This window comes from Suncus etruscus, chromosome 12 (genome assembly GCF_024139225.1).
Source record: "Suncus etruscus isolate mSunEtr1 chromosome 12, mSunEtr1.pri.cur, whole genome shotgun sequence".
Lineage (NCBI taxonomy): Eukaryota > Metazoa > Chordata > Mammalia > Eulipotyphla > Soricidae > Suncus > Suncus etruscus.
This window is the reverse complement of record NC_064859.1, coordinates 24,455,736-24,481,982: the sequence shown is the minus strand read 5'-3', so window position 1 is coordinate 24,481,982 and position 26,247 is coordinate 24,455,736. Positions and strand designations below refer to the sequence as shown.

The 26,247-nt window shown below is 42.1% G+C and overlaps 1 pseudogene; it reads left to right on the top strand.

The window, feature by feature from the left end:
- The window catches only part of LOC126024121 (probable sodium-coupled neutral amino acid transporter 6), a 115,762-nt pseudogene that overhangs the window by 14,363 nt on the left and 75,152 nt on the right, over positions 1-26,247 (top strand).

The window sequence follows — 26,247 nt, the reverse complement described above, 5'->3', positions numbered from 1 at the left end:
AGTGTGGTCGAAAACCCAAAAACCCAAACCCCCCCAAAAGAAAATTACTAGGAGACTATTACTCACAATACTATGTAAACATGCTTTACAACCTCAATCAATTTTTCCTTCTTCTTTTTTTTTTTTTTTTTTTAGTTTTTGGGTCACACCCGGCAGTGCTCAGGGGTTACTCCTGGCTGTCTGCTCAGAAATAGCTCCTGGCAGGCACAGGGGATTATATGGGACACCGGGATTTGAACCAACCACCTTTGGTCTTGTATCGGCTGCTTGCAAGGCAAACGCCGCTGTGCTATCTCTCCGGGCCCAATCAATTTTTTCCTAAGACAAAAAATAATCCACAATTTGTTCAAGAAGCTTCTTGCATACACAGTTAGTTCTTTAAAGTCTTCAAAGCCTTCTCACATATCAAGTCTTGGATTGCAGGAAATGTTATTATTTAAAAAATTAGTATGATCTCTGGACAAGAAAGAACTACACATTCCTAAACAAACAAAAGTGTAAGATGACTTAATGAATGCTGTGGAGGAAAGAAAACTAAGTAGAGGGGCCAGAGAGATAGGGGCCAGAGAGATAGTACAATGGGTAAGGTGCTTGCTTTGTATGTGATCGAAGTCCTTTCAAATCCTGGCACCACCTATGGTTGGTCCCTGAGAACTGCCAAAAGCAACCTTTAGTACAGAGGTAGGAATAAGCCCTAATACTGCTGAGTGTGCCCCGACTTCCCCCATCTCCTCACCCCAGTACCAAGTAGAATGCTTAAATCCAGGAGTAGACTTAAAAAATAAATGCTTTACTCAGATAAGGTTTATTCCAGGAATGATCTTACAGTGCAATATCAAGTCTTTTGTATATATTATTTTTTCACAACTTTAGTAGCTCAAAGGTAGTAAAAGTATCATTTCATGATTTATATATACTCAAGATGAGATCATTTTTAAACATAACCAGGGCTAAAGAGGCTCTGATTTTTGTCTGGCATACTTCTGGTTGATCCCAATATCAATCTAGCATCACACATGGTCCCTGAAGCACCACTGGTGTGGCCCCCAAACAAACTGAAGAATAAAAGAATATCTTCCTTCCCAACTGTGGCTTTTTTGGAGGGGGCACATCTGGTGATGCTCAGGGGTTACTCCTGGCTATGAGCTCAGAAATTGCTCCTTGCTTGGAGGACCATATGGTACTCAGGGGGATTGAACCCTGGTCTGTCCTAGGCTAGCATGGGCAAGGCAGACGCCTTTCCGCTAGTGTCACTCCTCCGACCAAACTATGGCATTTTTGACTTATCTTTCAGCCACAGTCACAGGGACTATTCTGGGTATACTGGGTTCAGTGCTTGTGAATAATGTGGAATTTAGGAGACCAGGTAGGACCAGGAATCAAACCAGGTTCCCCTGCAAAGCATGCACTCCGGCTCTTTGAACAAGTCCTGGGCCTGAATTCCAATTACTTTAAATATTGGACAAAATTCCTCAGTGCACAGTGCTCTGTTGTCCTCTCCCTACAGGCTTGTCTTCCCTGTGCCCTGCCTGGAGCACTGTGTTTTTGTCCCTCCTCCCATGCACCAAGCTGCCATCCGATCCAGAGATTTTGCATACACCTCTCCCCGCCACCACTCCTCCCTCCCTGGTAGACCAACTTGAAGCCTCTTCGCTTTTTAAACCTGACTGATTGATTCAAGACATTTTTTCTTTTTTAATCAACCCATATCTTCCTTACTTCTGAGTTTTTTGTGCAACAGTGTGCGCATACAGATTCTGCTATGGGCGATCTGAATTGTTTCTTAGTTTGTTGATGCTGTCAGTGGACGTTAGGGCCTTCCTATGCAAGGCAAGAGCTCTACTATTGAGCTCTATCCTCAGGCTTCAATGATCACAATGTTGACTCTTTGGTGCTTTCCCCACAGAGAGTAGAGACCATGTCACCAGAAATCCTAGCTGACCAGAAGAGAAAGAGAAAGCTTAGCTGTGTGGTAGGGAGCCAGTGCTCTGGACATAGGGGTTATGTCTGTTCATCTGTTAATCAGAGCTTTGCCCAGATTGGCTTAATGACAGCCTCACCTTACCCAGTTTCCTGAATGGATGCATTCCTGTTCACTTGGTTCACAGAATGCTTTTCTGGTTCTCTAGGGTGTGGCCCATATTAGCTTTGTGCTTGCTTGCAGAGGACCTGGCCTGACTCACTCTGTCTTTGGAACTGACAATCTGATTACTACAATGTTTATTCCCCCCCACTTCTCTTCACCTCTTCAATTTGAGAAAACATCCTCCTCCATTCTGCTATCCTGCCTATGTAAATCATTTGCCAATGGATGAGCTCTCCTCTCAAAATTTTTGGAAATTTTGGAAATTTGATTTTTGGAAATCAGATGAGCGGGAGTGAGGATAAACCAGGACACACTTGAACTTATTTTTTGGGCACACCTGACCTTTGAATTTGTGTTTTGATGAAGCAGCAGGGTGTCCTGATAGGAGAGATAACCCGGTAATTTGGTGGCAGCAGTTACTATATCTGAAAAATCTTATTTTTTATTAATTAAAAAAATGGAATCACTATGAATTACAAAGTTATTCATGATTGAGTTATATGAATATAACGTTCAAACACCCTATCCCTTCACTAGTGTCCACTTCCCTCCATCAATGCCCTAACCCACCTCTCTCCAGCCTACCTCTATGGCAGGCACTTTTTCATTTTTTCTCCTATTCCACATTTTAGGCACTGTGATGTACAATACTGTTACTATTAGTGTATTGTGCATGCCACTTTACCTACTTTCAGCACCTAGTCCTGATCTAAAGTGACCACTTCCCTCTACCATTGTCATAGAGGTCCCTTCTTTGATCTGTTCCACCATGTCCCCTTCCTCACTCCTTCCCCCAGTGGAAAGCTTCCTTCTAAGGATCAGTTCTCTATTGCCTTTGGGTGCTTGTTATTCCCCTACTATATTTCATGCTATCCTGGATTTGAGTGAGACCATTCTGTGTCTGTCCTTCTCTGACACACTTCACTTAGCATGATCCTCTCCAGATCCAACCATGTAACAATTTAGCAATGTAGCAAATTGCATCACTTTATCTTTTCTTATGACTGATACTATTCTATTATGTAGATGTACCATAGCTTCTTTCAGTAGTTAATCTGTAGATCCATGAATCTGCAAGAGTGTATGCAGATACATACATGAATAGTGAATATAGTGAATGATTATAGATTGCTCTAAAGTCATTGGATATTTTTTTGTTTGTCTTTAGGTTACACTCGGCAGCGCTCAGGGGTTACTCCTGGCTCTGTGCTCAGAAATCACTCCTGGCAGGCTCAGGGAACCACATGGGATGCTGGGATCCGAACCACTGTCCTTCTGCATGCAAGGGAAATGCCCTACCACCATGCTATCTCTCTGGCCCAGTCATTGGGTATTTTTGTGTGAGGGATGCTCTCAGCTCTTTTGGCCCTTCTTAGTAGATCAAGAGGGACAAGAAAAGAACAAGGACAGATGATGGAATAGTTTTCCATCTTTCTTTTGTTTTTGTTTTTGGGTGCTACTCAGGGGATCAGGAGGTGCTGAGCACAGGCAAAGCTATGGAGTAACTTTTTCTCTTAAAGAGAGACTTTGCAAGCAGCTGAGTCTCTCTGTGAGGCAGGCCTTGCACTGTATTCTTTGCTCTTTAGAAATCATCAACATGGGCCCAAAGAGATAGCACACTTGATTCCCAAAGAATTTGTTTAAAGACATTAGACTAGGACTGGCAAGATACTTGAAGGGACTAGAGCTTAGAGGAGCTGCTGTTTTGTGTGTGGGAGGCCTGAATTTGATCCCCATCATTGCATGTTTTTGAGCATTATAGAAGCAACCTTTGAGTACAGAGCTGAGGGTATCTCTGAGCATCATAGGGTGTGGCTACAAAGTCCTGAAAGCCACAAACAAATAAACCAACAAACCTTAGGCTCCTTGTTCTGTTTCTCCCCAAATTATTCGTTTCTGGGCTGTGCTGAAACAAAATAACCATGTATGTGGCACTGGGAGCCTCCTGCTCTCCTCTCATCAAGTAAGTTTATATGATGATCACATGTTTATGGGACCTCAGGCATAAGGATATGTAGCCAGTAAGTTGCTCTCCTCTGGCAATGCTTGGTCTGCCTCAGGTAGACAATGATCCGCTTTCAGGTATATTTTCGATCCTCACAACTCCTTTGTGAAATATTCTGCTTCATAAATTTATGAACTTTGTATTTTAATATAAATAAATTAATATAATTGTCACTTCTAAAAATTCATAATCTGGGTAAGGTGCAATAGTATAGCGAGTAGGGTGCGTCTCTTATACACAACCAACTGGGGTTTGATCCTTGGCACCCCATATGGTCCTCCAGGGTCACTGAATAATCCCTGAGAACTACCAGATTGTGGCCCCTAAATAAACAAAAACAAAATAAAGCAATGATCTATTCATTTTTTCATTTATTCCCCCATCCTGCTTCTCATGAAGTTTATGTGATGATTTACGTATTGAATATAATCTCTTCTTTTATTTTTTTGGTGTGGGGGGGAACCATACCTGGTGACACTCAGGGTTACTCCTGGCTGCTATGCACTCAGAAATTGCTCCTGGCTTGGGGGACCTTATGGGATGCGGGGGATTGAATCATGGTCCGTCCTAGGGTAGTGCACGCAAGGCAAACCCCATACCGCTGTGCCACTGCTCTGGCTCCATTGTTTTGAGCATTTCTAGGAGTGCTCAAGGTCTACTGTTGGTGCTTGGGGGTCATTTCCAGTGGTTCTCAGGAAACTTTGTGGTGCTACGCTGTGAACCAAATCCAGACCGCTTACATGCAAAAAATATACACTAGTCCTTTGAACCTCTACACTGAAAATTGTTTGCCTGTTTCTACTGGGCTATTAATGTCAAATGAAGTTGCTGTGAGCATTCACATGAAACAAAAACAAGAACAAACAAATGAAAACCTAGATGACTTTAATTTTTTTGCCACATCCAGGTACAGTCAGGGGCTATTTGTAGCTCTGTGCTCAGGAATCACTCCAGGTGAGCTTGGTGGTTCATATGGGATGGCAAAGATCAAATCCTGGTTGGCTATGTGCAAGTCAAGAGCCCTACTCATTGTACTAAGTCTCTGGTCCCCCAGAACTGGTTGATTTTATGGATTTGATTTCTTCATGGAATTGTCCCTCCCTTCCATTGCAGCGACCATGTGGTCTCTCACTGGGCTTCAGGAATCCTCAGACTCCTGCCCTTAGTTGTGCTTACACATAAAAGAGCCAACAGTTTGTTGGGGAGCCAGGCAGAGGATGGGGGGTGCTCAGTCTTCACTGGATTTCCTGCAGGAAAGACAGTTTAGGATTGACCTGTGGAAATAATTTTGGTGCACTCTGAGCTATACTATGGATACTGGACTAGACTCCATTGTCCAGAGGTAATGCTCAGTGGCCCCCTTATTGTTTATTAATCCAAACCCTGTTCTTACTGTGTAAAATGTCAGGGGGTTCTACCTGGATTTACTCAGCCAACTGGGTTGGATGGTGTATTGTAGGTGTTACTTGGGTTGTGCAGTGCCAGGAGCAACCAGGACTTTCTTGTGATGCTGAAGATGGGTGTGTAGAGCCAGGGATCAAACTGGGGTCTTGCAAAGCATATATATGCTCCTGACAGCTGTACTTTTTCTAGTTCCACTTTTTTTTTGGGATCACACATGGCAGTGCTCAGGGCTTAATACAGTCTCTGAGCTCAGGAAGCACTTTTGGTAACATTCAGGGGCTCATCTGTGGTGTTGGGGGTCAACACCTAAACATGGGTCTCTCAAGTTTTACGCAAGTGTTCTACTTGCTGTAATATTGCTTCAATGGCCTCACTTGACTCTTTTGGGGGGCAGTATTTTTTTTGTTTGTTTTTTTTGGGCCACACCCGTTTGACGCTCAGGGGTTACTCCTGGCTATGCACTCAGAAATCGCTCCTGGCTTGGGGGGACCATATGGAATGCAGGGGGATCGAACCGCGGTCCGTCCTACACTAGCGCTTGCAAGGCAGACACCTTAGCTCTAGTGCCACCTCTCCGGCCCCTGCAGTGGGTCTTTTTTATCTGAGATTTGAACCAGGATCGGCAGGGTTCTAGGCAAGTACATTAATTGCTGTGCTCTCAGCCTTAACTAAATATTTTATATAAAAGCACATTTACTGAAAAAGCTCTAGCAATAATACTTTTATTATGACATTTCCCATCTGTTATACGTAGATTAAAAAAAAAAAAAGAAACACATAAGAGATAGGCCAGAGAGAGGCTGAGCGTACTTGCCTGCATAACATTTATGCAGGAGGTCCTGGATCTATCCCTGGCACCTCATGGTCCCCAGAACACCGCCAGAAGGGAATCAAGCACAGAGCTGAAAGAAACTCTGAGCACTTCAGAATACACAAACTTGAACTCATAGCTCACTGTTTTAGAAAGCAAATAACCTCAAAACTCAGTATCTGAAAATGACAAAATTCATTTGACTATCCATTAAGTTTCTGTGGAACAGGGATTTGGGAAGTATGCTCAGCAGGGTGAGAGCATCTGGGTCTCCAAGTGGTTATGGTCAGAGTTTGTCTGGGACTAGAATAGTGTGGGGCTGAGTCAGCTGCCTTTCATAGTCTCCATTAGGTCTCTGTGAACCAGGTTATTTGGACTCCCAGGTGGTACCAGGGCAGTTGAGTTGATTATAGGTGGTTCAGGACGCCAAAGTGGAGAACCCCATAGGAGAGAGCCTCGTCTTGGGGCTCATACAATATTACCTCCGAGTCAGCTGTCCCCGCAGTCTAGGGGGATGAGCAGCGTGTCCAAGGCACATTGTGTGATGACTTTGGAAAAAGGCCCTTGGGTCAGACATCAGGGACACCAGTGCACTTTGAAAAAAATCTCCTCTAGGGGGCATTGTGGTTATGTGGCATTGAGTCTGTTTTTACTTTGGAGAACGAGGTAGACTAGAGTGATCGGTAGGGTGTTCGAGGGGGGAAAAAGGGGCGCTGGCAAAGGTGGAGCAGTGCGTCCTTTTTGAACTGAAATTCTTTCTTTTGCATAGAACATATGTTGCCAACAACGGGCGTATGTGGCCCTGTGGATAGGTATTCCAGGGGGAAGAGAACCAAACAGAGGAAGAAGTAAAAAGCTTGCAGGACCTGGAATCTTTGTGTTTATTCCCCAGAGACCAGCAAAGGGTTTTGCACTTAGGTCTGTGTTGACAGCATAAATGCCTGTAAAGTCACCAGGCAGCTGTTCCAACTTCTGATAGGATAGCAAGACCCCTGCCTCCTTGGGAGAACCCACACTTCTCCATCAAAGTTACTGACTCGAGCCACCAATGCTTGGAGACTACAGATTATGTGAAAGATGCTGCAGGTATGTTTGTGGATGAGTGCATCTAGAGAGAATGTGAAAAGTGCGAAGAGAAAGGGGCCATAGAGAAAAAGTTAGGAACCTTCAACATTTAGAGAGAAGAGGTGGCAGAGTAAGAAGGTAAAAGATGGGGCTGAAGAGATAGCATAGCGTAGGGCATTTGCCTTGCACGTTGCCAACCCAGGATAGACCCAGGTTTGATTCCCAGCATCCCATATGTCCCCCTCCCCAGCCTGCCAGGAGTGATTTCTGAGTGCAGAGCCAGGAGTAACCCCTAAGCACTGCTGGGGTGTGGCCAAAAAAAAAAAAGAAAAAGAAAGAAAAGGTGATAGATGGTCAGGGGTCTAGGAGGACACCTTAGTAATAGTGATATTGGTAACATTGTCTGGGACAGTTTCCAGAGACAGGGAACAGTCTTTTTTTTTTTTTTTTTTTTTTTTTTTTTTTTTTTTTTTTAGGGAACAGTCTTAAGAGTAAAGTGGGACAGCAAAATCAAGCCCAAAAAGAGAGATAGCTGAGTGCATGCCTTATGTGCAGGAAGCCAGGGTTTGATTTTCAGCACCATGCAGACCCCCAAGTGCCATTAATGATGATATAGGTACTTGGCAGGTAGGAATTATGAAAGTTGAGTTAGTTATAATGGAGGGAAGAGTTAAAGGGTAAACATGATATGGCCAGAACCACAGTATAGCTGGTATCATGCTGCTTGTACAAGGTAAACCTGGCTTGGATTCCCCAGCATCTTATATAGTCCCAAGAACTCCACTAGGAATAACATTCAGGAGGCCATAGAGATGGTACAGGAGATAAGGTGCATGTTTTGCACCTGGCCAACCTCAGTTTGATCTTGGGACCACATGTGGACCACGTGCCAGGTGTGATTCTTAAGCATATAATTCTGGGAGCAAGTACTTAGAACCATGTGTATGACCCCAAAACCAAATAAAATAAACATTTTTTTAGAATCAGCGAGGTAGCTGACTTGGTTGGAATGAATGTTTCACATACTGGAGGCCAGATTTAATCCCTAACATTTCATATGGTTCCCTGAGCAGTCAGGAGTGATCCTAGATCAGGAAGCCAAGAGTAACCTCTGGTATTAGCAAAAAATAAAAAAAATAAATAAAAAAATAAAACGTCAAGGTGATGGTAGGGTTTGGTTCTTTCTGAAAGTCTTGAGGGACTCTTCTTTCCCTTAAGTGGTAGCAGACAATTCTTGGCATTCCTGGGTTTGTGGTGGTTTCACCCTAATCTTTGCCCCATTATCACATGATCGTCTTCTCTGTGTATTTATGAATTATTTTCTTTTAGAAGGACACTAGTCATTAAATTTAGGGCCAACCCTAATAGAGCCTTTTTGAACAGAAATGATCATGACAAACAAGGACAGAAAATGAAACAAGAGAAGAGAAAGTACTTTCTACATAAGGAGACGTGGGATGGGGAAAACCAAGGAGGCAAAAAGTACAATGCCTCTGGGGTCAGGCCCTGAGGAATTTAGAATTTCTATCTTGGAGCAGACTCTAGAAGGATCTTTAGCTCAGTAAGAAGGAGAACAGACATTATCTCCAGAAGTGATTTATAAAAAATCACTGCTTTGGGGACTGGAAAGCTAGTACAACTAAAAGAGTACTTGCCTTGCATGTGTCCAATCAGAGTTCAGTCCTCAATATTCCATATGGTCCCTTAAATCCTACCGGGAGTGATCCTTAAGTGCAGAGTCAGAAGCAAGTCCTGAGCATCATCAGGTATGAGTTCAAAATAAAGAAGAAAAATATATGAATTCAAAGTATTAGTTTGTAAGGTCCAGAAAAGTAGTATGGGAGGTTAGGCACTTATCTTGCATAGGGCACATGGCTGAGGTGATCACAGCACTGGTTCAAGTCCCTGGTGCCATTTTTGATCCCTTCAGTACTGCCTGGGGTCACTTCTGAACACAGAGCAGGAATAGTGCTTGAGGGCAGCTAGTATAACTCAAACAATAGCAGTAGCAGCAAAAGAATTTGTAGACTTATAATATGGAGAGAAATGTAGAGATTCCCCATATAGCTCTGCCCTCACTTAGGCATAGCCTTCCCCATATCATCACTGCGAATGTTTTCTTTTTTGTTTTTGGGCCATACCCAGCGGTGCTCAGGGATTACTCCTGGCTGTCTGCTCAGGAATAGCTCCTGGCAGGCACGGGGGACCATATGGGACACCGGAATTCAAACCAACCACCTTTGGTCCTGGATCAGCTGCTTGCAAGGCAAAGGCCGCTGTGCTATCTCTCCGGGGCCCTGCTAATGTTTTCTTACCAAAGACATCTACATATAGGGGCCCGGAGAGATAGCACAGCGGTGTTTGCCTTGCAAGCAGCCGATCCAGGACCAAAGGTGGTTGGTTCGAATCTCGGTGTCCCATATGGTCCCCCATAACTGCCAGGAGCTATTTCTGAGCAGACAGCCAGGAGTAACCCCTGAGCACCGCCGGGTGTGGCCCAAAAACCAAAAAAAGAAAAAAAAAATGACATCTACATATAAATCTCCAAAGGCCCATCATTTGGGATATCTCAAGACTCACTCACACTTGCTTTGGGTTGGGACAAATACATGACATATATATGTTGTTACAATATCATACAGAATATTTTTGCTGCCTTGAAAATCCTATATGAAGTGCCTACTTACTTTTCCTCACTCCTTCACCCCTGGTAACCACTGGTTATATATATTGGTTTTTGGGCCAGACTTGGTGATGCTTAGGAGTTACTCTTGGCTATGCATGCAGAAATTGCTCCTGGCTCGAAGGACCATATGGGAAGCCAGGGATGGAATCCAAGTCTGTCCTGGGTCACCCACATGCAAGGCAAATACCCTACCACTGTGCTATCTCTCCGGCCCTTTTTTCTTTTTTTGAGAGGACTTACTTCTAGTTAGTTCTGTATTTAGGGATCACTCCTGACAGGGAATGGGGTGCTGGGGATCAAACTCAGGCTGGCCACATGCAAAGTAACTTCCTTTCCTTATACTTTTCTCTAGTGACATAAAGAAATAGAGAAAATTGAGCACCAGTAGATAGAAAGGCTAAACAATAATTTGGTATAAAGTGAGTACCAGGGGCCAAAGTAATAGCACAGCTGTAAGGCATTTGCCTTGCATGCTGCTGAGCTGGGACGGACCAGGGTTTAATCCCTGACATCTCATATGGTCTCTCAAGTTTGCCAGGAGTAATTTCTGAGCAGTCATGAGTAACTCCTGAGTGCTGCCGAATGTGGCCCCAAATTCAAAACCCAATAAAATAAAATAAAATAAAATGAGCACCAATGTCTTGCTTTACAACAATGGAGGCCCTTTTTGACAAAGAACCTATTGTCCTCAGGGGTGTAGGGATGTAAATTCTGAGTTCTTTAGAGGCTGGGATCCTGCATTAGTGCAAAATCTTTCTGGTAGACTCACAAAAGGTTAAAAGATAAAACAGATACCGACTGGGCTGCTGACCTGCAAACTAACACTGCAGCCAAAGTCTTTTTTTTTCTTTTCTGAATTCAGAAAGGGTGAACAAAAACAGAGATTAAAAACCTCAAAACTGGGCCGGAGAGATAGCATAGAGGTAAGGTGTTTGCCTTTCATGCAGGAGATCATCGGTTCGAATCCCGGCATCCCATATGGTCCCCCGTGCCTGCCAGAAGCTATTTCTGAGCCTGGAGCCAGGAATAACCCCTGAGTACTGCCAGGTGTGACCCAAAAACCACAAAAACAAAACAAAACAAAACAAAAAACCCTCAAAACTGGGCCCAGAGTGATAACACAGCAGGTTTGTGCTTGCTCTAGAATGGTTTGCCTTGCATGTGGCCGACCCAGGTTCGATTCCTAGCATCCCATAAGGTCCTCTGAGCCTGCCAAGAGTGATTTCTGGGCGCAGAGCCAGGAGTAATCTCTGAGCTCTGTTGGGTGTGGCCTCAAAACAAACTCAAAACGAAAAAGGAAGGCAATAATTTAGGGAGCAGGGCAGAACAGTCCCTAGTGGAAGAGCCTGGAGGAGTGTGGCCCATTGGCTTGTTATGTCAGTTGAGTTTGAAAGAAACCTCAGTGGTGACTGATAGGGAGAATTCTTCATTCTGTGAAGCTTTCACAGACTCAGACCCGACTAACCTGTACGACTCAGGATGATGGCTGAAGAATGTCTTCAGTTTAGACTGAATCCTGCCAAAGGGTCAAACCAAATGTGCCATGGCACATTCAGCCAGCAGCTAATTGGACAGCCACTAATTCCTAAAGTTATTTAGTCCTAGGATCACTAGTGAATTCTTTTACTATGAAAAAAATCTGTTAGTGTCCTGAAAACTCAGTGATTTGCTCATACTTATGCTGCCCCTAGTGTTGAAATTAGTAAGGACTTCCAGAAATCTCTCCTCTCTCTCTCTCTCTCTCTCTCTCTCTTCTCTCTCTCTCTCTCTCTCTCTCTCTCTCTCTCTCTCTCTCTCTCTCTCATACACACACACACACACACACACACACACACACACACACACACCCAGAGATCAAAGGATTCAGGTGGATGGTGTGGAGACAAAGGGTTTGTTTTGTTAACAGATATCTTTCTTTGTTTAATATGTTCACATTTTAGACCAGCAGTCTTTATCGAGTTCTTTTCCTGGAAAGGCCAGAGAGCAGGAAAATATGTGCCTTTTCATGCATCCAGGCTTCCTGAGTCATGGGGCAAAATTTAACCTTCTTACGGCCCCTCTGAGGATGAGCTCATTGTTGGTGACAAGAGTGGTTCTCTGTCTTGCCCTCTTTTCCAAATGCTGGAAGAAGTGGGATGTAGATTTCAAATGTCACAGAGCCTCCAAAATGCTGACTCCCAGATACCAAGCATAGCTGGGGTTGGCTCAGAACCTGGACACAGGGCAACACCATCATCTGTTAAGAATTCATTGTTCTGCAGCTGCCTGGGACACAATGAAAAGACTGAAACAGGAGGGCTGGATGTGGGGTGTGGTGGGTGCCAGCCACCTGGGCGTGTCTTTTCAAATAGGAGTGGGGGGAGGAGCAGAGCAGGATTAGTCAATAGGTCCCTTCTACGTGGGTTTAGGGTACCATGCAGGGACATGAAACTTCGGCCAGAACAAAGGAAGACAAAACAAATACCCAAACAAAGATAGGGAAGGGAAGCATTTGAAAACGTTTTGGTATTCAGTGCAGGGAAAAATACCAACCATACTGACAGTTATAGAAACACTTAGAACTTGGCTTAGCTTTGGGGTAGTTTGAATCACAGGTGGTGGAGGGCACCTTTGCAGAGCCTAAGGGTACTTTATAGCTTAGGAGGTTTTCTGGGTTCCCCTGTGGGCAAGGGCATGAGAGGCCCTGAGCAAGATTCTGACCCTTCCAAGTACTATCTGTGGAGGTGGCTTTGGATATTACCTTATTAACTTCATTTTTTGTGAAGTTTGGAGACCATACTCAACAGTGCTCTGGGATCACTTCTGACAGTGTTCAAGGAACCATGTGGTGTTGGGGATTTAACCAGGGTTGGCCATGAGCAAAACAAGTGCTTTAACCCTTGTAATTATTCCTCAAGTGCATTAACTTCTTTGTTAATTGTATATTTTCTAGTTTTGGGGTCTATTTATAACAGGGGTCCTCAAACTTTTTAAACAGGGGACCAGTTCACTGTCCCTCAGACCATTGGAGGGTCTGACTATAGTAAAAACAAAACTTATGAACGAATTCTTATGAACACTGCATATATCTTATTTTGCAATGAAGAAACAAAGCAGATACAAATACAATATGTGGCCCGCGGGCCATAGTTTGAGGACCACTGATTTATAAAGATACAGATTAACCCCCCCTTAATTCTTTTAATGTAAAATCACATAGATAAAAATCAAATCGTTTGTGAGAGAATGGTTTAAAAAACTGATGATACTGACATAGTACAGTGGGTAGGGCACTTACCTTGCATATAGGCAACCGAAGTTTGATCCCTGGCATTCCAAATGATCCCCTTCACCTACCATTAGTGATTCCTGAGAGCAGAGTTAGGAGTAAACCCCTGAGCATCATTGGGTATTATCCTTAATTCTTCCAAAATAAGCAATATTGATCAGTACATCTTGTTGCAAAGAAACTTGTATTTTTCATTCTGTTAAGGTCCAGAAATCGAAGAATGAGACTACACAAATTGGAGTAAAGTTTAAACTTTATTCTGCCTGTCAACAGCTCCTAACTGACCAGTCAGTGTTCTTTCCCATGAGGGATGAAAGAACCCCGCCCAAGGTCGCGAATGGGATTATATAGGATAGGGATAATAGGGAGGTTCTAGCTTTCTGATGATCTTTAAAATAATTGGCTCTTGTCTAGGGGTACCTTCCTATTGCTCCCTTGTCCTTCCCTGATAGGCTACCTAGTATGGCCAGGTAGACTGAGGCGGGGTCTATAGAAATAGGCTTCTAAAGCCCTAGCATGTGGCTCATACCATGTGCTCCTTACAAAATGGTGTTTCTCCCTGCTCAGAACCTAAGAAGCCTGCCATGTGGCTTTTACAAAATGGCGTTCCTCCTTGTTCAGAATTTAGGTTCCAACAATTCAACCACATATGGCTGGTTGTAATGTTGGATATTGAATCTATATAGTAGTGTAGGTAAGATAATCATTTTTCTTTAGGTTATTTTCATATTTGTGTGTGTGGCAAAAAGCTTCAGTCAATATTTAAAAAAAGTTAGGGGCCAGAGCGATGGAGCAGTGGTCGGGCATTTTCCTTGCATATGACTGACCCAGGATGAACAGCGGTTTGATCCTCCAGAGTCCCATATGGTCCCCCAAGCCAGGAACAATTTCTTTTTTTATTTTATTTTATTTTTTTTATATTTTATTTAAACACCTTGATTACATACATGATTGTGTTTGGGTTTCAGTCATGTAAAGAACACCACCCATCACCAGTGCAACATTCCCATCACCAATGTCCCAAATCTCCCTCCTCCCCACCCAACCCCCGCCTGTACTCTAAACAGGCTCTCCATTTCCCTCATACATTCTCATTATTAGTACAATTCAAAATGTAGTTATTTCTCTAACTAAACTCATCACTCTTTGTGGTGAGCTTCCTGAGGTGAGCTGGAACTTCCAGCTCTTTTCTCTTTTGTGTCTGAAAATTATTATTGCAAGAATGTCTTTCATTTTTCTTAAAACCCATAGATGAGTGAGACCATTCTGCATTTCTCTCTCTCTCTCTCTCTCTGACTTATTTCACTCAGCATAATAGATTCCATGTACATCCATGTATAGGAAAATTTCATGACTTCATCTCTCCTGACAGCTGCATAATATTCCATTGTGTATATATACCACAGTTTTTTTAGCCATTCATCTGTTGAAGGGCATCTTGGTTGTTTCCAGAGTCTTGCTATGGTAAATAGTGCTGCAATGAATATAGGTGTAAGGAAGGGATTTTTGTATTGTATTTTTGTGTTCCTAGGCTATATTCCTAGGAGTGGTATAGCTGGGTCGTATGGGAGCTCGATTTCCAGTTTTTGGAGGAATCTCCATATCGCTTTCCATAAAGGTTGAACTAGATGGCATTCCCACCACCAGGAACAATTTCTAAGAGCATAGCTAAGAGTAACCCCTGAGCATCACCAGGTATGCCCCCCCAAAAGATTAAAATATTTTATTTTTTATAAAAATAAATTATTTAGGGCCCGGACGGTGGCGCTAAAGGTAAGGTGCCTGCCTTGCCTGCGCTAGCCTTGGATGGACCGCGGTTCGATCCCCCGGTGTCCCATATGGTCCCCCAAGCCAGGAGCAACTTCTGAGCGCATAGCCAGGAGTAACCCCTGAGCGTTACCGGGTGTGGCCCCAAAACAAAAAAAAAACAAAAAAAAAATAAATTATTTAGTTCAATCATCATGAGGTACACAGTTATGAAGTTGTTCATGATTGACGTTTAGTCATACAATGTACAACACCCTTCACCGTAAACACTTTCCACTACCAATGTTCCCACTTTATCCCCTACTCTCTCCCCTGCCTGCCTCTGTGGCAGACATTTTTCTCCCTCTCTTTTTCTTTTAGACACTTTGATTTGCAATACTGTTACTGAAGGGGTATCATGAATGTCACCTTATTTCTTTTCAGCACCCAGTTCTTGTCCAGAGTGATTATTTCTGATTATCATTGTCATAGTGGTCCCTTCTCTGTCCTAACTGCACTTTCCCACTATTTGTGGCAAGCTTCTTACCATGGTCTGGTCCTTCTGGACCTCATCTCTATTGTCTCTGGATATTATTAACATACTATCTATTTTTAATATTCCACAAATGAGTGTGATCATTTTATGTCTATCCCTGTTCCTCTGACTCATTTCATTCAGCATCTTACTCTCCATATCCATCTGTGTAAAGCAAATTTCATGATTTAAAATTTTTAAACAGCTGCATAGTATTAAATTGTGTAGATATACCACAATTTCTTTATACACTCATCTGTTCTCGGGCACTTGTGTTGTTTCCAGATTCTGGCTATTGTAAATAGTGCCTCAATGACCATAGGAGAGAAGAGGGCTTTTCTGCATTATGTTTTTGGTTCCCAAGAGTATGTGTGATATAGGTTCCCAAGAGTATATAGGTATATGGTTATATTCTTGGGATTGGTATTGCTAGGTCATATGGGATCTCAATTTCTAGGTTTTTGTTTTTTGTGTTTTTTTTGAGGAATGTCCATATTGACATCTCCTCCTCCTCCTCTTCTTTCTCCTTTTCCTTCTCCTCCTCTTCTTCCTCCTCCTCCTTCTCTTTTTCTTCTACTTCTCTTCTTCTTCTTTCTCCTCCTTCTCTTCCCCTTCTTCCTCCTCTTCCTCTACCTCCTCCTCTTCCTCTTCTACCTCCTTCTTCTTCTTATAATATTTTTGGACCACAACTGGTGCTCAGGGTTTACTCTGAACTTGGATCAGGTATCACTCCTGGTAGGTTTAGGGTACCATATGGGATGCTAGGAATTGAACCCAGAGTCTGGTGTGTATAAGGCAAGTACTCTACTATCTTTATGGCTCCTTAGCTCATATTTATATGTCTTTATATATTAGTGGTATCTGATTTTTGTGGGTTTATTTATGGGCCATAACTATTGGTGTTTAGAACTTTCTCCTGACTGAACTCAGGAATCAGTCCTGGTGGAGATTGGGGTTCTTTGTGGTGCAAGGGTCAAACTTAGGATCCTTAGGACATATGCATGGTAAATAGTCTTCTACTGAGCCATATTTCTGGCTGAAAATACTTTTTTTTAAAAATTTTTGGGTCACACCTGGTGATGCTCAGAGGTTACTCCTGGCTCTCTGCTCAGAAATCGCTCCTGGCAGGCTCAAGGGGCCATATGAGATGCCAGGAATTGAATCATTGTCAGTTCTGGGTTGGCTGCTTTTAAGGCAAACACCCTACCACTGTGCTATCTCTTCCGCCTCTGCAAATACTTATTTTTAATTAATAAATATTAAAAAGTTTAAGACAACAATTTAATTTACAGATCTTAATACTTTTTGTTCGCTTTTGGGTCACACCAGGTGGTGCTCAGCGGTTACTCCTGTCTCTGCACGCAGAAATCACACCTGGCAGGCATGGGGGACCAAATGGGATGCTGGGATTCAAACCACAGTCTGTCCTGAATCAGCTGTGTGCAAGGCAAGCACCCTACCGCTGTGCTATCTCTCCAGCCCCAGATCTTTTTTTGAGGAAACTATACAGGCATCAGAAACAAAAAATATTTCAATATGCAAAAGTAAAATATAAAACATGAAACCAAACAGATGCTTATTTATTTATTTATTTATTTTTTTTAATTTTTTTTATTTAAACACCTTGATTACATACATGATTGTGTTTGGTTTCAGTCATAAAAGGAACACCACCCATCACCAGTGCAACATTCCCATCACCCAAGTCCCAAATCTCCCTCCTCCCCCCCCAACCCCCGCCTGTACCCTAAACAGGCTCTACATTTCCCTCATACATTCTCAATATTAGGACAGTTCAAAATGTAGTTATTTCTCTAACTAAACTCATCACTCTTTGTGGTGAGCTTCCTGAGGTGAGCTGGAACTTCCAGCTCTTTTCTCTTTTGTGTCTGAAAATTATTATTACAAGGGTGTCTTTCATTTTTCTTAAAACCCATAGATGAGTGAGACCATTCTGCGTTTTTCTCTCTCTCTCTGACTTATTTCACTCAGCATAATAGATTCCATGTACATCCATGTATAGGAAAATTTCATGACTTCATCTCTCCTGACAGCTGCATAATATTCCATTGTGTATATATACCACAGTTTTTTTAGCCATTCATCTGTTGAAGGGCATCTTGGTTGTTTCCAGAGTCTTGCTATGGTAAATAGTGCTGCAATGAATATAGGTGTAAGGAAGGGATTTTTGTATTGTATTTTTGTGTTCCTAGGCTATATTCCTAGGAGTGGTATAGCTGGGTCGTATGGGAGCTCGATTTCCAGTTTTTGGAGGAATCTCCATATCGCTTTCCATAAAGGTTGAACTAGATGGCATTCCCACCACCAGGAACAATTTCTAAGAGCATAGCTAAGAGTAACCCCTGAGCATCACCAGGTATGCCCCCCCAAAAGATTAAAATATTTTATTTTTTATAAAAATAAATTATTTAGGGCCCGGACGGTGGCGCTAAAGGTAAGGTGCCTGCCTTGCCTGCGCTAGCCTTGGATGGACCGCGGTTCGATCCCCCGGTGTCCCATATGGTCCCCCAAGCCAGGAGCAACTTCTGAGCGCATAGCCAGGAGTAACCCCTGAGCGTTACCGGGTGTGGCCCCAAAACAAAAAAAAAACAAAAAAAAAAATAAATTATTTAGTTCAATCATCATGAGGTACACAGTTATGAAGTTGTTCATGATTGACGTTTAGTCATACAATGTACAACACCCTTCACCGTAAACACTTTCCACTACCAATGTTCCCACTTTATCCCCTACTCTCTCCCCTGCCTGCCTCTGTGGCAGACATTTTTCTCCCTCTCTTTTTCTTTTAGACACTTTGATTTGCAATACTGTTACTGAAGGGGTATCATGAATGTCACCTTATTTCTTTTCAGCACCCAGTTCTTGTCCAGAGTGATTATTTCTGATTATCATTGTCATAGTGGTCCCTTCTCTGTCCTAACTGCACTTTCCCACTATTTGTGGCAAGCTTCTTACCATGGTCTGGTCCTTCTGGACCTCATCTCTATTGTCTCTGGATATTATTAACATACTATCTATTTTTAATATTCCACAAATGAGTGTGATCATTTTATGTCTATCCCTGTTCCTCTGACTCATTTCATTCAGCATCTTACTCTCCATATCCATCTGTGTAAAGCAAATTTCATGATTTAAAATTTTTAAACAGCTGCATAGTATTAAATTGTGTAGATATACCACAATTTCTTTATACACTCATCTGTTCTCGGGCACTTGTGTTGTTTCCAGATTCTGGCTATTGTAAATAGTGCCTCAATGACCATAGAGAGAAGAGGGCTTTTCTGCATTATGTTTTTGGTTCCCAAGAGTATGTGTGATATAGGTTCCCAAGAGTATATAGGTATATGGTTATATTCTTGGGATTGGTATTGCTAGGTCATATGGGATCTCAATTTCTAGGTTTTTGTTTTTTGTGTTTTTTTGAGGAATGTCCATATTGACATCTCCTCCTCCTCCTCTTCTTTCTCCTTTTCCTTCTCCTCCTCTTCTTCCTCCTCCTCCTTCTCTTTTTCTTCTACTTCTCTTCTTCTTCTTTCTCCTCCTTCTCTTCCCTTCTTCCTCCTCTTCCTCTACCTCCTCCTCTTCCTCTTCTACCTCCTTCTTCTTCTTATAATATTTTTGGACCACAACTGGTGCTCAGGGTTTTACTCTGAACTTGGATCAGGTATCACTCCTGGTAGGTTTAGGGTACCATATGGGATGCTAGGAATTGAACCCAGAGTCTGGTGTGTATAAGGCAAGTACTCTACTATCTTTATGGCTCCTTAGCTCATATTTATATGTCTTTATATATTAGTGGTATCTGATTTTTGTGGGTTTATTTATGGGCCATAACTATTGGTGTTTAGAACTTTCTCCTGACTGAACTCAGGAATCAGTCCTGGTGGAGATTGGGTTCTTTGTGGTGCAAGGGTCAAACTTAGGATCCTTAGGACATATGCATGGTAAATAGTCTTCTACTGAGCCATATTTCTGGCTGAAAATACTTTTTTTTAAAAATTTTTGGGTCACACCTGGTGATGCTCAGAGGTTACTCCTGGCTCTCTGCTCAGAAATCGCTCCTGGCAGGCTCAAGGGGCCATATGAGATGCCAGGAATTGAATCATTGTCAGTTCTGGGTTGGCTGCTTTTAAGGCAAACACCCTACCACTGTGCTATCTCTTCCGCCTCTGCAAATACTTATTTTTAATTAATAAATATTAAAAAGTTTAAGACAACAATTTAATTTACAGATCTTAATACTTTTTGTTCGCTTTTGGGTCACACCAGTGTGCTCAGGCGGTTACTCCTGTCTCACTCCTCGCCTCTGCACGCAGAAATCACACCTGGCAGGCATGGGGGACCAAATGGGATGCTGGGATTCAAACCACAGTCTGTCCTGAATCAGCTGTGTGCAAGGCAAGCACCCTACCGCTGTGCTATCTCTCCAGCCCCAGATCTTTTTTTGAGGAAACTATACAGGCATCAGAAACAAAAAATATTTCAATATGCAAAAGTAAAATATAAAACATGAAACCAAACAGATGCTTATTTATTTATTTATTTATTTTTTTTAATTTTTTTATTTAAACACCTTGATTACATACATGATTGTGTTTGGTTTCAGTCATAAAAGGAACACCACCCATCACCAGTGCAACATTCCCATCACCCAAGTCCCAAATCTCCCTCCTCCCCCCCCAACCCCCGCCTGTACCCTAAACAGGCTCTACATTTCCCTCATACATTCTCAATATTAGGACAGTTCAAAATGTAGTTATTTCTCTAACTAAACTCATCACTCTTTGTGGTGAGCTTCCTGAGGTGAGCTGGAACTTCCAGCTCTTTTCTCTTTTGTGTCTGAAAATTATTATTACAAGGGTGTCTTTCATTTTTCTTAAAACCCATAGATGAGTGAGACCATTCTGCGTTTTTCTCTCTCTCTCTGACTTATTTCACTCAGCATAATAGATTCCATGTACATCCATGTATAGGAAAATTTCATGACTTCATCTCTCCTGACAGCTGCATAATATTCCATTGTGTATATGTACCACAGTTTCTTTAGCCATTCGTCTGTTGAAGGGCATCTTGGTTGTTTCCAGAGTCTTGCTATGGTAAATAGAGCTGCAATGAATATAGGTGTAAGGAAGGGGTTTTTGTATTGTATTTTTGTGTTCCTAGGGTATATTCCTAGGAGTGGTATAGCTGGATCGTATGGGAGCTCAATTTCCAGTTTTTGGAGGAATCTCCATATCGCTTTCCATAAAGGTTGAACTAGACAGCATTCCCACCAGCAGTGGATAAGAGTTCCTTTCTCTCCACATCCCCGCCAACACTGTTTATTCTCATTCTTTGTGATGTGTGCCATTCTCTGGGGTGTGAGGTGGTATCTCATCGTTGTTTTGATTTGCATCTCCCTGATGATTAGTGATGTTGAACATGTTTTCATGTGTCTTTTGGCCATGCGTATTTCTTCTTTGTCAAAGTGTCTGTTCATTTCTTCTCCCCATTTTTTGATGGGGTTAGATGTTTTTTTCTTGTAAAGTTCTGTCAGTGCCTTGTATATTTTGGAGATTAGCCCCTTATCTGATGGGTATTGGGTGAATAGTTTCTCCCACTCAGTGGGTGGCTCTTGTATCCTGGGCACTATTTCCTTTGAGGTGCAGAAGCTTCTCAGCTTAATATATTCCCATCTGTTAATCTCTGCTTTCACTTGCTTGGAGAGTGCAGTTTCCTCCTTGAAGATGCCTGTAATGTCCTGTAGTGTTTTGCCTATGTGCTGTTCTATATATCTTATGGTTTTGGGGCTGATATCGAGGTCTTTAATCCATTTGGATTTTACCTTTGTACATGATGTTAGCTGGGGGTCTAAGTTTAATTTTTTGCAAGTGGCTATCCAATTGTGCCAACACCACTTGTTGAAGAGGCTTTCCCTGCTCCATTTAGGATTTCCTGCTCCTTTATCAAAAATTAGATGGTTGTATCTCTGGGGAACATTTTCTGAGTATTCAAGCCTATTCCACTGATCTGAGGACCTATCCTTATTCCAATACCATGCTGTTTTGATAATTGTTGCTTTGTAGTACAGTTTAAAGTTGGGAAAAGTAATTCCTCCCATATTCTTTTTCCCAATGATTGCTTTAGCTATTCGAGGGTGTTTATTGTTCCAAATGAATTTCAAAAGTGTCTGATCCACTTCTTTGAAGAATGTCATGGGTATCTTTAGAGGGATGGCATTAAATCTGTATAATGCCTTGGGGAGTATTGACATTTTGATGATGTTAATCCTGCCAATCCATGAGCAGGGTATGTGTTTCCATTTCCGTGTGTCCTCTCTTATTTCTTGGAGCAGAGTTTTATAGTTTTCTTTGTATAGGTCCTTCACATATTTAGTCAAGTTGATTCCAAGATATTTGAGTTTGTGTGGTACTATTGTGAATGGGGTTGTTTTCTTAATGTCCATTTCATCCTTATTACTATTGGTATATAGAAAGGCCATTGATTTTTGTGTGTTAATTTTGTAGCCTGCCACCTTGCTATATGAGTCTATTGTTTCTAGAAGCTTTTTGATAGAGTCTTTAGGGTTTTCTCAGTAGAGTATCATGTCATCTGCAAACAGTGAGAGCTTGACTTCTTCCTTTCCTATCTGGATTCCCTTGATATCCTTTTCTTGCCTAATCGCTATAGCAAGTACTTCCAGTGCTATGTTGAATAGGAGTGGTGAGAGAGGACAGCCTTGTCTTGTGCCAGAATTTAGAGGGAAGGCTTTCAGTTTTTCTCCATTGAGGATAATATTTGCCACTGGCTTGTGGTAGATGGCCTTCACTATATTGAGAAAGGTTCCCTCCATTCCCATCTTGCTGAGAGTTTTGATCAAGAATGGGTGTTGGACCTTATCAAATGCTTTCTCTGCATCTATTGATATGATCATGTGGTTTTTATTTTTCTTGTTATTGATGTTGTGTATTATGTTGATAGATTTACAGATGTTAAACCAGCCTTGCATTCCTGGGATGAAACCTACTTGATCGTAGTGGATGATCTTCTTAACGAGGCATTGAATCCTATTTGCCAGGATTTTGTTGAGGATCTTTGCATCTGCATTCATCAGTGATATTGGTCTGTAATTTTCTTTTTTGGTAGCGTCTCTGTCTGGTTTAGGTATCAAGGTGATGTTGGCTTCATAAAAGCTATTTGGAAGTGTTTCTGTTTGTTCAATTTCATGAAAGAGTCTTGCCAAGATTGGCAGTAGTTCCTCTTGGAAAGTTTGATAGAATTCATTAGTGAATCCATCTGGATCTGGGCTTTTGTTTTTCGGCAGACATTTGATTACTGTTTTAATTTCATCAATGGTGATGGGGGTGTTTAGATATGCTACATCCTCTTCCTTCAACCGTGGAAGATTATAAGAGTCCAAGAATTTATCCATTTCTTCCAGGTTCTCATTTTTAGTGGCATAGAGTTTTTCAAAGTAGTTTCTGATTACCCTTTGAATCTCTGTCAGATCAGTAGTGATCTCTCCTTTTTCATTCCTGATACGAGTTATCAAGTTTCTCTCTCTCTCTTTCTTTGTTAGGTTTGCCAGTGGTCTATCAATCTTGTTTATTTTTTCAAAGAACCAACTTCTGCTTTCGTTGATCTTTCGGATTGTTTTTTGAGTTTCCACTTCGTTGATTTCTGCTCTCAGCTTTGTTATTTCCTTCTGTCTTCCTATTCTTGGGTCCTTTTGTTGAGCATTTTCTAGTTCTATTAGCTGTGTCATTAAGCTACTCAGGTAAGCTCCTTCTTCCTTCCTGATGTGAGCTTGCAAAGCTATAAATTTTCCTCTCAGTACTGCTTTTGCTGTGTCCCATAAGTTCTGAGAGTTTGTGTCTTTATTGTCATTTGTTTCCAGGAACCTTTTTATTTCCTCCTTGATTTCATCTCGGACCCACTGGTTATTGAGCATGAGGCTGTTTAACTTCCAGGTGTTAAAGTGTTTCTTCTGAGTCCCTTTGGAGTTCACAAATAATTTCAGAGCCTTGTGGTCAGCGAAGGTAGTCTGCAAAATTTCTATCCTCTTGATCTTATGGAGGTATGTTTTATGTGCCAGCATGTAGTCTATCCTGGAGAATGTCCCATGTACATTGGAGAAGAATGTGTATCCAGGTTTCTGGGGATGGAGTGTCCTATATAATCCACTAGGCCTCTTTCTTCCATTTCTCTCCTCAGGTCTAGTATATTCTTGTTGGGTTTCAGTCTGGTTGACCTGTCCAGTGTTGACAAAGCCGTGTTAAGGTCCCCCACAATTATTGTGTTGTTGTTGATATTATTTTTCAGATTTGTCAACAGTTGTATTAAATATTTTGCTGGCCCCTCATTCGGTGCATATATGTTTAGGAGAGTGAATTCTTCCTGCTCTACGTACCCCTTGATTAATATAAAATGTCCGTCTTTGTCCCTTACAACCTTCCTGAGTATAAAGTTTGCATTATCTGATATTAGTATGGCCACTCCAGCTTTTTTATGGGTGTTGCTTGCTTGGATGATTTTTCTCCAGCCTTTTATTTTGAGTCTATGTTTGTTCTGACTATTCAGGTGCGTTTCTTGTAGGTAGCAGAAGCTTGGATTGAGTTTTTTGATCCATTTAGCCACTCTGTGTCTCTTAACTGGTGCATTTAGTCCATTGACGTTGAGAGAAAGAATTGTCCTGGGATTTAACGCCATCTTTATTTCAAAATTTGGTGTGTCTTTTGGGTAGTCTTGTCTTAGATTAGGTCTTTCAGTTTTTCTCTTAAGACTGGTTTTGTGTCTGTGAAGTTTCTGAGCTGTTTTTTGTCTGTGAAACCATGTATTCTTCCATCAAACCGGAAAGTGAGTTTTGCTGGGTATAGTATTCTGGGTGAAGCATTCATTTCATTCAGTCTTGTCACAATATCCCACCACTGCTTTCTGGCATTGAGCGTTTCTGGTGACAGGTCTGCTGTAAATCTCAGGGAAGCTTGCTTGAACATGATTTCCCCTTTTGATCTTGCTGTTTTCAGAATTCTGTCTCTATCTGTGGGATTTGTCATTGTGACTAGGATGTGTCTTGGGGTGGTTTTTCTGGGGTCTCTTTTGGTTGGTACTCTTCGGGCATGCAGGATTTGATCACATATATTCTTTAGCTCTGGAAGTTTCTCTTTAATGATGTTCTTGACCATTGATTCTTCCTGGAAATTTTCTTCCTGGGTCTCTGGGACTCCAATGATTCTTAAGTTGTTTCTGTTGATCTTATCATAGACTTCTATTTTCGTCTGTTCCCATTCTTTGACTAATTTTTCCATTGTCTGCTCATTTGCTTTAAGTTTTTTGTCCAATCTCTCCCACTGTATGGAATTGTTATGTATCTCATCTTCCACAGCACCAAGTCTATTCTCAGCTTCTGATACCCTGTCCCAGAGCTTATCCATTTTGTCATTCACTTCGTTTACTGACTTTTTCAGTCCTGTTAGTTGACATGTTATTTCAGTTTGGAGTTTTGTCATTTCTGCCTTCATATTTTCTTGGTTCTTATTAGTGTTCTGTTCAACTCGATCCATGGTTTCTTGGAGTCTGTTGAGCACCTTCCATATTGCTAGTCTAAAGTCCTTATCTGAGAGGTTGATTAGTTGTTCAGTCATTATCTGGTCCTCAGAATTGTCATCTTCATTCTCTATGTCTGATGCTGGCCTGCGTTGTTTCCCCATTGTCACACTTGTATTGTGGGTTTTTCTACGTGTTGTAGTGGTATTCATTGTCTATATGATGTAGGCAGCACACTCCTCTGGCTCCTCCCTTTCTGGATGGGCTGACTTGCCTCTAAGGGAGGGGAGTCCTCCGTGGATGAAGCCTCACACTGGGTCAAATCTTAGGCCCGAGCATGCAACAGAGAAGACAGTCCAGAGAGAAATGTTTGCTTCTGTGATATAGCGCCGTTCTTAGTGTGATTTTTCCTTCTTGTTGCAATGGAGTTCTTTCCTCTGAGCCTCTTTTTGCCCCACTCGCAAGAGTTTCACGCAAGAGGACAGTAGACAGACATAGACAGGTCACACTCACAGTCTTTCACAGCTGAGCCCCACTGGGCCGGTGTACTTTCGCGGATTTTCCCCGCCTGGTGTCACACACAGGGAGCCACTATTTATTTATTTATTTTTGGTTTTTGGGCCACACCCAGCAGTGCTCAGAGGTTACTCCTGGCTGTCTGCTCAGAAATAGCTCCTGGCAGGCACGGGGGACCATATGGGACACCGGGATTCGAACCAACCACCTGGTCCTGGATTGGCTGCTTGCAAGGCAAACACTGCTGTGCTATCTCTCCGGGCCCCAGATGCTTATTTTTAGACTGGTATTGCTCTATAGAATTAAAGGCATTTGCCCTGCATTTGGCTGAACCACTCAAGCTGCCAGCAAAAACTGGGAATACTGTCAGGTGTGGGCCCAAAACTGCAAAAGACAAAACTAAACAATTTTTTTCTTTTTTTTTGGCTCACACCCAGAAATGCTTAGGTGTTACTCCTAGCTCTGTGCTCAGGAATCATTCATGGAGGGCTCAGCAGACCATACAGTTATGCTGGGGATTAAACCGAGTTGGTCATATGTAAAGCAAGTGCCTTATCCTCTGTACTATTGCTCCAGCTT